Source organism: Neovison vison, chromosome 2 (assembly GCF_020171115.1).
Source record: "Neovison vison isolate M4711 chromosome 2, ASM_NN_V1, whole genome shotgun sequence".
Taxonomy (NCBI): Eukaryota; Metazoa; Chordata; class Mammalia; order Carnivora; family Mustelidae; genus Neogale; species Neogale vison.
This window is the reverse complement of record NC_058092.1, coordinates 164,137,193-164,150,824: the sequence shown is the minus strand read 5'-3', so window position 1 is coordinate 164,150,824 and position 13,632 is coordinate 164,137,193.

The following is a 13,632-nucleotide window of genomic DNA, read 5'->3' as shown; positions in this document are numbered from 1 at the left end:
AACAACGAATGACTGCACCTTCCTGGTCAAAAATCAAAATTGCCTAAAGATGAATGTTGCCTCTTTCAGACACAAGAGCCTCTCTGTGCCAGCTTCCCAGAGACAAACTTTAAAAATTAAGTGGACAAAGTTTAAAAGTAAAACTTACCATGGCATCCAGTTGTGTAAAATTCCAGAGTCTGGGCAAAGCACTTCAGTGGCCAGCTGAATGTCCCTTTGAGATCTCATGGCCACATTCATACTCCCTGGGACAGCCCTCCTCTACCTCCTTGGGCTGGGCTGGGGTAGACCTTCAGAAGCAGAACCAGAATGTCACTGTACTGTGTGGATGGGCAGGGGGCTGGGCAGGCTGTTAAGGGGTTGTCTTGCCATGATTCTGGTGGGCTTGCACCAGAGAAAGAAACCACTAACCACCAAGGGACAATCATACCAGGTTTCCCAGTCAGGACCATAGAAGACAGTCCAAAACCTATTTTCAGAATCCAAATATAGGGCCAGGCAGAGAGCATGCCAAAGATATAAAGCCAAGTGGAAAAGGGAAGACTGAAGTTGGAAAAAAATTGGAGCCATCGGCAGGAAGGAAAGAACTAGCAGGAATTCCTCATCTAGAATCCAGGTGCTTTTTATACTAAGCCTAACCCCAGGGCTAGACGTGCCAGAAGCTGCCAGTATATATCCACATTTTCGTTCATTCAACAAATATTTATTTACTGAGCTTCCACTATTTGCCTAGAATAGTAGATGCTGTGGACACAGAGGTGAAAAAAAAAAGAAAATCACGGTAAGGTCTCTATAGTCATGGGGCTTATATTTAAATGGGAGAAATAAACAAGGTAAATGAGTAAATAATCAGCATAATTCAGAAAGTGGTAAGGGCTTAAAGGAAAATAAAATAGTGTAATGGGCTAAGAGAGTGATCTAGAATGGAGCGAGCCATTTTAGATAGTTCTGCCCCAGCAGCCTCTTGGGTAGGGTGTGCTTAAGCTGAGTTACAGGAAAGAGCTAGTCATGCAAACATTTAGAAGCAGAGCATCCCAAGTAGAGTAAAAACAACAGGTATATGGGACCTGAGGACTGCATCCAGAAGCCACAATCTCCTGGTAAAGCTGCCTATCAGGTCCTGACATTAAAAGACCCCGCATATAGACACCCTTCCCCCAGCCATAGATTAACTAACCGCTCTTTTGCTTTTCTGTAACTGCTTGGCTGAAAAACATCCTCCCACCACCTGCCACCTTATCGCAAAAACCGGGAGAGAACAAGGACGGAAAGTCTCTAGAGTCCCGCCCGGTCGTCTCGAGAAATTCCGAAGGAACTAACAGCTGTGACCTCAGATAACCCACATTATGTTTTAAAATATCCAATAGGAAACCTGTTGCTTAGCCGTTGCTCCTGTACCCCTTCTTGCCCTATAAAAAAGCTTGTAAGCCTGAAGCCCGCGCTCTCAGCTAGTTGGTGCTGCTAACCGCCCGCAGGCGCGTCTGTGAAGAATAAAACCCTCTTGCTTATTGGAAAAAAAAAAAAAAACAGGTATAAAAGTCCATAAACTTGATGTGTTTTAGAGAGGAAGAAAAGTCAGTATATGTCAAATACCATGAATGAGGAGAGTAGGAGGAAAACGGTTTGATGGGTAGGAAAGGCCGGGTCCTTTAGGGACTTGTGGGACATGGCAAGGGCTAGACTAGTATCTAAGGGTGTTGGGTAGCCATTGGGAGATTGTAAGCAAGAGACTGACATGGTCTGGTTTACAGGTTCAAAAGTTTACTAGGAGTGTATGGGGAATTAAGACAGGAAGCAGGGAGACCAGATTTTTGCCCCAGCCCCAAGGAAAGGTGATTGTGGTTCAGACTAGAAAAACAGCAGTGGAAATGCAGAAAAGTGGATGGATTTGAGATATGGTAGAATTAACAACACTTTGTACTGGATTGGAGGAGGGGTTAAGACGAGAGGAATGGAGGGATCAAAGATGACTCCTAGGCTATTTTCCAATCAAGATGGGGAAGACAGGAGGAAAAGGATCAAGGAGTCTGGGTGTCTGTACTGGATATGTTTATTTCAGACGCCGACTGAACTTCTAGTTGAAGATGTGAACAAAAAATTCCTGGAGTCTGGAATTCAGGGGAGAGACCAGAAGTTGAGGAAGTATGTTGGGTATATGAGCAAGTCTCATATTGGACTGTAGGAGTAAAGTATTTTAATTCATTTCCTTTAATGATAATTATATCTTTGATAATTAAGATCATTGCCCTTCCTTCAGATCACTTTTTAATAAAGATCTTATTTATTTGACAGAGAGAAAGTATAGCAGGGGAGTGGCAGGCAGAGGGAGAAGGAGAAGCAGGCTCCCCCCTGAGTAGAGAGCCCAATGAGGGGCTCAATCCCAGGACCCTGGGACCATGACCTGAGCCGAAAACAGACACTTAACGGACTGAGCCACTCAGGCGCCCCCAGATCACTTTTAATACATATTCACCTAGCTCTTTGAGAGAGCCCAATAATGCTTAAAGAAATAAACACCTCTGCCACTTCTTATCTGAAGCACTCCATACAGCAAGTCTTGGTGAGAAGTGGCTCCATCTCAAGCAAGCGCTACAATGTAGAATGTTGGGACTTTGCACTGAGGGCTCGTATTTGAAACCATTACTTTCTTAACCTGAGACCTTTAAGTACGGCTTGTCCTTCCCCCTTGGGCAGCCACACAGACCTCTTAGTTGTTCTTTCAGCTGCTCTAAAATCCCTTCCCGTTGTCTTTTTAGGTCCTCCCAGGCAAAATGAATTTTCAATACGTTACATATATCCTATATTTTAAAATAAACTACTCAAAAACCAACTTCCAATATTTATGTTAAAGAGGTAGTATAACATTATGGTTGGAAGACATTAGCTTAAAAATAAAAAAGGAAAGAAAGAAAGACGTTAGCTTTAAACACCGAGTCAGGCAGAACGAGGTCTGAATCTGTGCTCGGCCACTTTATAGCTGAGTAAACTTGGACATGTAATTTAAACTCTGTCCCCCAGTCCTCATCCATACAACTGTGAAAATAATAAAATGTTATAAAAATTAAATGTCATTTGGAAGTGCTTGGCAAACTGCGTGGCAAGCATTTAAACTAGCAAGGAAAGGCAGCTTCTGGTTTTATTGGGGTTCCTTTTGTTTTGTTTTGCTTTTTGAGTACTCATCTGCTTAATTCTGGATAGAATATTATAAATGGTGCAGCATTTACATTATTGAACCGACTCTGCAGTGAGCCCAGGTCATATGTAAAAAGTTGTTTTTTAAAATCTAATCTTGATTTGCCATTTAATTAGCTCTTCACCTTGAATAAAATAGCAAACAATTTTAAGTTAAAGGAGAGCTCTAACCTGTTATGCTGGAGACCTTTTATTCTATGAAGCCGGACAGGCTCAGTGTCTCCAGTGTCCTGTCTCATACAGAAGCCACAAGTCATATGTGGTTATTTAAATTAATTAAAAGTATGGGCGCCTGGGTGGCTCAGTGGGTTAAGCCGCTGCCTTTGGCTCAGGTCATGATCTCAGGGTCCTGGGATCGAGTCCCGCATCAGGCTCTCTGCTCAGTAGGGAGCCTGCTTACCCATCTCTCTCTCTCTGCCTGCCTCTCTGTCTACTTGTGATCTCTCTCTGTTAAATAAATAAAATCTTTTTAAAAATTAATTAAAAATAAATAAAATTTAAAATTCAGTTCCTCAGCCATCGTACCCAAATTTCTAGCAATCAGTGTTCACTTGTGGCTAGTATCCTTTGTATTGGACAGCACAGATAACATTTCCATCATGGCAGGAAGTTTCTGTTGGCAAGTCTGGCCTAGAACCTACAGTCACTAAAAGGTGGCACTTGTAGATAAGTGCATATGTATATACACATAGAGAATGAAAATATGAAAATTGTAAATTGACATTCATAATTTACAAATTAACTTAAATGTGTACTAAAGATTAATACTGTCATTAAGGTTGAAATTTAGTTTTTATAGAAGTTGGAAGGCAATTCAGGGAGTAATAGATTAGATTATAAGTATGAAGTGGTTTTATTTGTCCAGTTACTACTACTAGTTGTGCCACTAATCCAGTTCTCTAACTCTTGTCACTTTTGGCTATTAAGACAGCCTTTTCCCTGTCCTAAAGACTCAGTCCCAACCAGTTTAAAACCTCAGTCTCACATGTTATTCAAAGCACTCTCCTCCTTCCCAGCTCCCAGCAAAGATTGATATGAGTGCTTATGCAGGACAAGAAAATGAGATATACTGGATTTTAGGATGACTGGCAAGGTGGGGGTGCAGCATTAGCTAGAGAGGTCAGGGGTACCCCTCTTTGAAGAGCTGATATTTGAGCCAAGACCAGAATTACAAGAGTAAGTAATCCCTAGAATTCTCATAGGAAGGATACACAGAGTAAGGGTGTGAAAAGCAGGTGCAAATGCCCTGAGGTAGATAGATTTGGTAGAGGAAAAGAAACTTTTTTTTTTTTAAGGCCAGTATGACTGGAGCACAATGAATGAGTGCAGATTGTACAAAATGAGGTTAGAGAAATAGACATGGGCCAGATGTTGGAGGGCATGGCAATCACGGTTCGGAGTTTGAGGCTGGAATTAAAAGATTTGAATATTAGCAATGTATAGCTTCACTTCTGCTTCAAGTTCCACCTTCCTTGCTGTTATCCTCACCTCTCTCCCATAGACATCATTTCTTCCTTTGATATCAGATCATTCCCACTGGCATATCATTAAGTCATTAAAAATTTAATGATTAAAACTTTTTTTGACAGTTCCCCCAGCCTCCTTCCAGATGGAGCTCTGTCTATTCCCTTAATAGTAAAATTCCTTGAAACCCTCCTACACTGTTGGTGGGAATGCAACTGGTGCACCCGCTCTAAAAACAGGATGGAGGTTCCTCAAAAAGTTGAAAATAGAGCTATGACCCAGCAATTGTATTACTGGGTATTTACCCCAAAGATACAAATGTAGTGATCCAAAGGGGAACACGCACCTTAATGATTATAGCAGCAATGTCCACAATAGCCAAACTATGGAAAGAACCTAGATGTCCATCAACAGATGAATGGATAAATAAGATGTGGTGTGCACACACACACACACACACACAATGGAATACTATGCAGCCATCAAAATAAATGAAATCTTGCCATTTGCAATGATGTGGATGGAACTAGAGGGTATTATGCTGAGCGAAATAAGTCAATTATCATATGATCTCCCTGATATGAGGAATTTGAGAGGCAGGGTGGGAGTTTGGGAAGGGAAGGAAAGTAGGGAAAGAAAAAATGAAACAAGATAGGATAGGGAGGGAGACAAACCATAGGAGACTCTTAATCTCACAAAACAAACTGCAGTTTGCCAGGGAGAGGGAGGGTGGAGAGGGTGGTTGCATTATGGACATTGGGGAGGGTATGTGATATGGTGAATGCTGTGAAGGGTGTAAGCCTGATGATTCACTGACCTGTACCACTGGGGCAAATAACACATTATATGTTAATAAAAATAATAATAAAAAATTGCAAAAAAAATAGTAAAGTTCCTTGAAAAGAGTGGCCTGATTTCCCCATATCCACTTTTTCACCTCCCATTGTCCCTCCAGCCAGAATGTTTTCATCTCTGCCTTTCTAGTAAAACATTCATCAAGGTCCCCCACAGCTTTGCTCCAGCACAAGGGGCGATCTCTTCTCTGTTCTCAATCACTCGACCTCTTGAAGTCATTGTACATATTGATATCCATCTGTCCTTCCTGAAATAAATATTTCTTCCTTAGGCTTTCCTGACATCATGGATTTTTCTTCTTCTTCTTCTTTTTTAATCTACTTCACCCAGTCCCTCATCCACCTCCCCTCTGGCAACCACCAGTTTGTTCTCTGTATTTAAGAGTCTGGGGGTTTTGTTTGTCTCTTTTTCTTCATTCATTTGTTTTGTTTCTTGAATTTCACCTATGAGTGAAATCATATGGTATTTGTGTTTCAAACGTATTTTACTTAGCATTATAGTCTCTAGCTCCATCCATGTTGCTGCAAATGGCAAGACTGCATTCTTTTTCATGGCTGAGTAATACTTCATTGTGTATCTTGACATCTTCCTGATCCATTCATCTATCGATGCATTCCTGGGCTGCTTCCATAATTTGGCTATTGTAAATGATGCTGTGATAAACATAGGGGTGTGTCTATCCCTTTAAATTAGTGTTGTGGGGCACCTGGGTGGCTTAGACAAGTGTCTGCCTTTGGCTCAGGTCATGATCCCAGGGTTCTGGGATCAAGCCCCACATCAGGCTCTCTGCTCAGCAGAGATCCTGCTCTCCTTCTCCCTCTGCCTACCGCTCCCCTTGCTTGTGCTCTCTGTCAAATAAATAAATAAAATCTTTAAAAATAAGTAAGTGTTCTTATATTTTCTGGGTAAATACCCTGTAGTGGATCATATGTTAATTCTATTTTAAATTTTGTCAGGAAACTCTGCTCTTCTCATTTCCTTGATTAGTGTTATTAAGCATTTTTTCATGTGTCTCCTGATCAACTGTATGCCCACTTTGGAAAAATGTCTTTATTAGGTCCTCTGCCCATTTTTAATCGATTATTTGGGTTTTTTGGTATTGAGCTCTATAAGTTCTTTATATATTTTGGATATTAACCCCTTATCAGATATATCATTTGCAAATATCTCTTCCCATTCAGTAGACTGCCTTGTCATTTTGTTGATGGTCTCTTTTGCTGTGCAAAATTTTTTATTTTGGTGTATTTTGTTTTTGTTTCCCTTGCCTGAGGGGACATGTCTAGAAAAATGTTTCTATGGCTGATGAAAATATAGGCAAATATAGAAAATATAGGCAGTAATTTCTATATTTCCTTCTACGTGTTTCATGGCTTCAGGTGTTACATTTAGGTTTTTAATCCATTTTGAGTTTATTTTTTAATTTTTTTAAAGATTTTTTCTTTATTTATCTGACATAGATCACAAGTAGGCAGAGAGGCAGGCAGAGAGAGAGGAGGAAGCAGGCTCCCTACAGAGCAGAGAGCCCGATGCGGGGCTCGGTCCCAGGACCCTGGGATCATGACCTGAGCCGAAGGCAGAGGCTTAACCCACTGAGCCACCCAGGCGCCCCTATTTTTTAATTTTTTAAAGAGATTTTATTTATTTTTATTTTTTATATTTTATTTATTTATTTATTTTGATACTGGAGCATTCCCACTGGCATATCCTTAAGTCATTAAAAATTTCATGATTAAAACTTTTAATTTTTATTTATTTATATTATTATTTTATATATTTTAAATTTATTGTTATTTATTTCTTTAGAGAGAGAGAGAGCACCCAAGTGTGTGAGAGAGGAGAGGTGCAGAGGGAGAGAGAGAGACTCTCCAGCAGACTCCCTGCTGGGTGCAGAGCCCGACATGGGGCTGGATCCCATGACCCTGAGGTCATGACCTGAGCCAAAACCAAGAGTCAGTCATTCAACCGATTGAGCCACCCAGGCACCCCTATTTTGAGTTTTTGTGTATAGTATAAGAAAGTGATCTGGTTTCATTCTTTTCCAAGTAGCTGTCCAGCTTCCCCAGCACCATTTGTTGAAGAGACTGTCTTTCTCCGTTTGCATATTCTTGCCTCTTTCATTGAAGATTAATTGACCACGTAAGCATGGATTTATTTCTGAGCTCTCTAGCCTGCTCCACTGATCTCTGGGTCTGCTTTGTGCCGGTGCCAGACTGTTTTATGACAACGGCTTTGTAGTAAATCTTGAGATCTGGTTTTGTGGATAGCCAAGGTTATTGTTTTGGCTACTCAGGGTCTTTTTTGGTTCCATACAATTTTTATTATTATTTGTTCTAGTTCAGTGAGAACTGTTGGTATTTGGGTAGCGAATGCATTAAATCTGAAGATTGCTTTGGAAAGTGTGGACATTTTAACAATACTGGCTTTTCTCATGATACCAGTGCTTTCCAGCTCCCACCCTCATTGCTCCGGCTTGGCCTCTTTTCCTGCTCCTACCCTGCTTGACCTGGAGTGTAGTACGGTTTCGTTTTGACCTTCTTCTCTGCCTAGGCGCTCACTCCCAGGGTAATTTCATTCTAGAACTCACGGTTTTAAAGTTCATGTTCACGCTGGCGACTCCCCATTTTATATCCCTAATTCTAACTCCCCTCTCTTCATCCCTATTATTTTCTTCATTAATATCCAAGTTCATACATGACCTCTTCCCTTCAAGGTCTAACTGACATGTCAGAATTAACATTTCCAAATAGTCCTCTCCAGTTACCCACTCAGTTTCTAAAGTCAAAGTGTTAAGAGTTACCCTGGATTCCCCCTTCTCCTTCTGTTTTATGCCCCACCCAACCCGTTAGAAAGACCTGTCAGCTCTGTCTCACACACAACCAACCACCCAGACCTCACTAACCCCTCACTGCAGCCCCAGCACTGGCTGACTTGCTCTCCCCTCGGATCCCCCTCAATAGCTGCTTTCACCCTTTTCAGGAAGATTGCTCTGGCCATGCTATTTAAATTTTAATGACCTATCTGATCCCCTGCCAGCTTCCCATTTCTCCTTTCCTGCTTTATTTTTCTCCCTTATTACTTCTTACCCATCTCACATACTCTATATTTTCAATTATTTGGGGGTCTTCTTATGGCACACCCTCCCCAACCCTGGCCCCTCATTAGAATGTAAGATATATGAAGTCCGGCCTTTTTTCCCCTGTTCTATTCACCGCTGTATCCCAACTTAGAACAGTGCCCAAATGGGGTGCCTGAGTGGCTCAGTGGGTTAAACCTCTGCCTTCAGCTCAGGTCATGATATCAGGGTCCTGGGATCGAGCCCTATGTCGGGCTCTCTGCTCAGTGGGAAGTTGGTTTCTCCCTCTCTCTACCTGCCGCTCTGCCTATTTGTGATCTCTGTCAAATAAATAAATAAAATCTTAAAAAAAGAAAAGAACAGTGCCCTGAATAAATGCTCTGGATAAGTATTTGTTGAATACCTACTTCTCTGTCAGATTCCCAACTTCCTTTCTTGAGCCCCCCCTATTGTCCATTCTCCACAGAGCAACCAGAGGGATTTTTTTAAAGACTATATCAAACATTCTCATTTCCGTAGTGGTTTTCCATTATAGTGAGAGTAAAATTAATATCCCTTATCACGCACTGCAAGCCCCGCACCTCTGTCCCCGCTGCCGCCGTGCCTCATCTTCCACTCTTCCCCTTCACTGTGCATGCCATGCACTTGCCTTCCTTCGGTCCCCTGAACACACAGCGGCTGTTCCCGCCACAGGGCCCCTGCGCCCGCTGGTCCCTCAGCCCAAACCAGGGTTTCTCAACCTCAGTATGAATGATATTTTGGGCTCGATAACTCGTGGCGGTTGGGGCCTCCCTGTGTGTGAATAAATTATTTAGTAGCATCCCTGGCCTTGACCCAGTGAGTGTCAGTACCGTTCCTCCAGTGTGATGACCACAGTTGTCTCCAGACAGCAGCAGATATCTTCAAGCGGGCTAAAGCACCCTGGCTGAGAAGCCCTGGCTTAGACCATCCTGCCCTCAGGCTTTAGGACTGCCTCTGTCCCGCTGTCGAGATCTATTTCAGTTGCCCCTGTCTATGTGGGCTGTTCCTTCAGAATCTTAACTCTAGTACCCCCCACCACCACCACCATGTTATACCATTACTCTGATTTTTTTTTTCTTTTTAACACTCCTCACTTTTCTTTTTAACACTCCTCACTATTACACTGTCCATTTTTTTCCATATTGATTTGTTTCCATATTTCTTTTCTTTCAATTCCTTTTGTTTCCTCCTCTCCCAGAATGAAATTACCATCAAGAAAGGGCATTTTTCGAACTTAATTGCTCACTACTTTATCCACTTCGACTAGAACATTGCCTGGCGTGAATGACATGACATGGTCGATAAATGTTTGATGGAAGTAGTACTACAGTTCCCATAAGCACTCACATGAATACGTGTCTGTGTGGGGGCTCTGTGTGCAGTGGAAAGGGAAACATGCATGCACATTCTCACACACAGTATATCCTGTTCATCATATAAGCAGGGCACTTCTCTGTTTGAAAGAAGCCTTAAGGGATTTTTTTTCTGTATATTTCTTAATTATGGCCAGTGGGAGATTGAGAAAGTCTGCCTCGCCACCACCATCAACAAAACAAACAAGTAAAAGGAGGAGTATTAATCTGGACTTTGTCCATTGCAGATAATAGACACTTAATTCAAACTAGCTTAAACAAAGAGAGAGAGAGAGTTATTTCTTCAGGTGAAGCAAAGTTCAGGAGTAGACAGGGTGATCCAGGCAAGGCTGTTAAGTCACTATCTTGGGCATCCTGACCTTCCGCCTGTCGAAGCTCCACTTTCTGCTCTGTCAGATTCCTTCTCAGACAGGCTGTCCTCAAGTTTGGGAAGACGCCCAGCAGCAAATCCAAACTGATATTCTACCAGCTTAAAATTTTTAGAAGGAAGAGACATAGTTCTAGCAAGTCCCATTTCAGCAAAATGATATTTTAATGGAATTATCTCTGAATAAATCACTGGGACCAGGGAATGGCAGGAAAACCTCGTACCTTCCCAGACTGGAGTGAATGGCAGACAGTCCATCTCAAATCATATGCACTGAGAGTAGAGGGAGAGGATGTTCCAGAAACGAAATTCAAGAGAAGGGATCCTCACCAAATCAAAGCCATTGATGTCCATAGCCCTGGACTGTGTACACTTTCTGGGTCACTTCCATGGACCTTGGCTGAAATGCTGAGTTGTCAGTGACTATGTATGTATAAGCTCTGTACAAGCAGGGCTTTGTCTCATTCACGGTTCCATCCCCAGTGTTATTTAGAAGACCTTGCACATAGAAGGCCACCCGTAATAAATATTTCCTTTCCCTTCCTTTCTCCTTCATCTTCCTAGATTCAGAGATCTGGTTTCCAGTAGGCTCTGCAGAAATTATACTGGGTCTCGCACAAAGGGAGCTCGGCAAATATATGTGAAGTGAATATTAAGGGCACTGATAAGTTCGTAATAGGTCTTAGCCTTTACTCCTGACCACAACCCCAGAGGACAGAAGGACACGGCACTAATAGCAAAGCCTAAGGAGCTGGTGTGCCTGGGTGGCTCAGATGGTTAAGCGTCTGCGTTTGGCCTCAGTTATCATCTCAGGTTCCTGGGACCATCGACTCCTGGCTCAGCGGGGATCTGCTTCTCCCTCTCCCTCTGGCCCTGCTTGTACTCTATCTCTCTCTCTCAGATGAATAAATAAAATCTTTGAAAAAAAAAACCCTACTGAGCTTATTACTCAGCCTCCTTTTGCCTTTTCCTTATCTTCTTTGAAATCTGTTACTCTCCTTTTTATCTACCTCCAACTTCTGCTTTCCCCATCTCTTGGTAAACCTGTTCCTGTTTCTGTGCCTTTTGTCTCTGCGAGGTTTCCTTCTTCCCTGAGCTAAATGATATATTGGTGCAGCTTCCAAATCTCCGTCAGTGTGTTCTTTTTCTTATTTTTCACTGTTCTTCTTTCCCTTCCTACTCATAATACATAAATGGAACTTTTATGTTTGTTATAGACTTTTATGTTTGTTTATAGATCTATGATTCTTAATTTTCAAGGCTATTAAACAAAACATTTAAATTTCTTTCCATAAAAATAGGTGGTATTTGGCAGTTAGTGACTGCCAAAAGGAAACTGATACCCTGCCATCTTTCCGGAACTGGCTTTGCAATAAATAATGAGAATTTAATGAAATACTTCTAGGATATAGGTGTACACAGAGGAAACTAATATAAAGTTAGAGAGGCCTACTGCTTCAACTGTAAATTCCAATCGAAAATCAGTTTGGTTGCTGAGCAGAGAACAATTGTTTAAGGTTTAAAAATGGACTTATTTCTTCAAAACTTTAAAAAGGATTTTATCTTCGACAGTGAAATTCCCAAGGATCCCTTGAAGGCCATTCTGTTGGACTTGGAATGTTACTTTACGTGGAATTTACTTAAGGAAGACATTCTGTTTGATGTGGATGATACAATTGAGCAGCAGCTTGAATTCGTCACCAGAGAATCCAGACTTACTCTTTATAACCTACTGGCCTACGTGAAACACCTAAAAGGCCAAAATGAAGATGCCCTAGAATGCTTGGAACAAGCAGAAGACATAATGCAGCGAGAGCACTCGGACAGAGAAGTGCGACGTCTGGTCACTTGGGGAAACTATGCCTGGGTGTATTATCACATGGATCAGCTTAAGGAAGCTCGGAAGCATTTAGACAAACTAGGGACTGTCTGTAGGAAACTGTTCAGTCCTTCTAACTACAAGTTGGAAATGCCTGAGACTGACTGTGAGAAAGGGTGGGCACTCTTGAAATTTGGAGGAAAGTATTACCACAGGTCAAAAGCGACTTTTGAGAAGGCTCTGGAAGCAGAACCTGACAATCCAGAATTTAACATCAGCTATGCCATCACAATGTACCGGCTGGATGATACTGACCGACACGGGTGTATAAAGAGCTTTTCTCTGGGCCCACTGAGGAAGGCTGTCACCCTGAATCCAGGTAATGCCTACATTAAGGTTTTACTGGCACTGAGGCTTCAAGATGTACAAGCAGAAGATGAAGGGGAAAAGTATATTGAAGAAATTCTGGACCAGGTATTTTCCCAACTTCATGTCCTTTGTTACACAGCCGAATTCTACAGGAGAAAAAATTCCTGGGACAAAGCTCTTGAAGTTTTGAAAAAGGCCTTGAAGGTGACACCAATGTCTTTGTTCCTGCATCTTCAGATGGGACTTTGCTATCAGGCGCAAATGACTGAAATCAAGAAGGCTACAGACAACAGACCTACAGGGGAAGATAAACTGAGAATGGACAGGCTTATTACAACGGCTATATCTCATTTCGAAGTAGCTGTGCAATGAGACTCCAAGTTCCCATTTGTCTACACGGACCTGGCCAGCATGTATGTCGAGGCAGGCCAGTGTAGCAAAGCTGAAGAGGTATTCCAGAAAGCCCTTCATCTGGAGAACAGAACCGATGATCACAAACATCAGATCCACTATTATTATGGCCGCTTTCAGCAATTTCACTATAAATCAGAAAGTACTGCCATGTGCCATTATTTAGAGGCCTTGAAGATCAGCGACCAGGAGGCTCCTGGGTGGCTCAGTGGGTTAAAGCTTCTGCCTTCGGCTTGGGTCTTGATCCCAGGGTCCTGCGATCGAGCCCCACATCGGGCTCTCTGCTTAGCCGGAAGCCTGCTTTCCTTCCTCTCTCTCTGCCTGCCTCTCTGCCTACTTGTGATCTCTGTCTGTCAAATAAATAAATAAAATCTTAAAAAAAAAAAAAATCTGCGACCAGTCATCCCTCTGTCCCAAACTGATAAATGTTCTGAAGAAACTGGCTGTAAAGAGACTTGGTCATGATGCTTCAGATGTGCAGAGTTTACGTGCACTGGGGTTTGTTTACAACCCGGAGGGAGCCCCAAGGCAAACTGTTGAGTACTATGAGCAGGCCCAGAGGCTAGATCCAGAAAACGCAGAGTCCTTTGCTGCTCTCTGTGAGGTTCGACTTTCTATTTAAGTACATGCTCTAGGAAATTGCTTTTAAGCATTTCTTCCCACTTTGGGCTCATATATTTTCATTGTT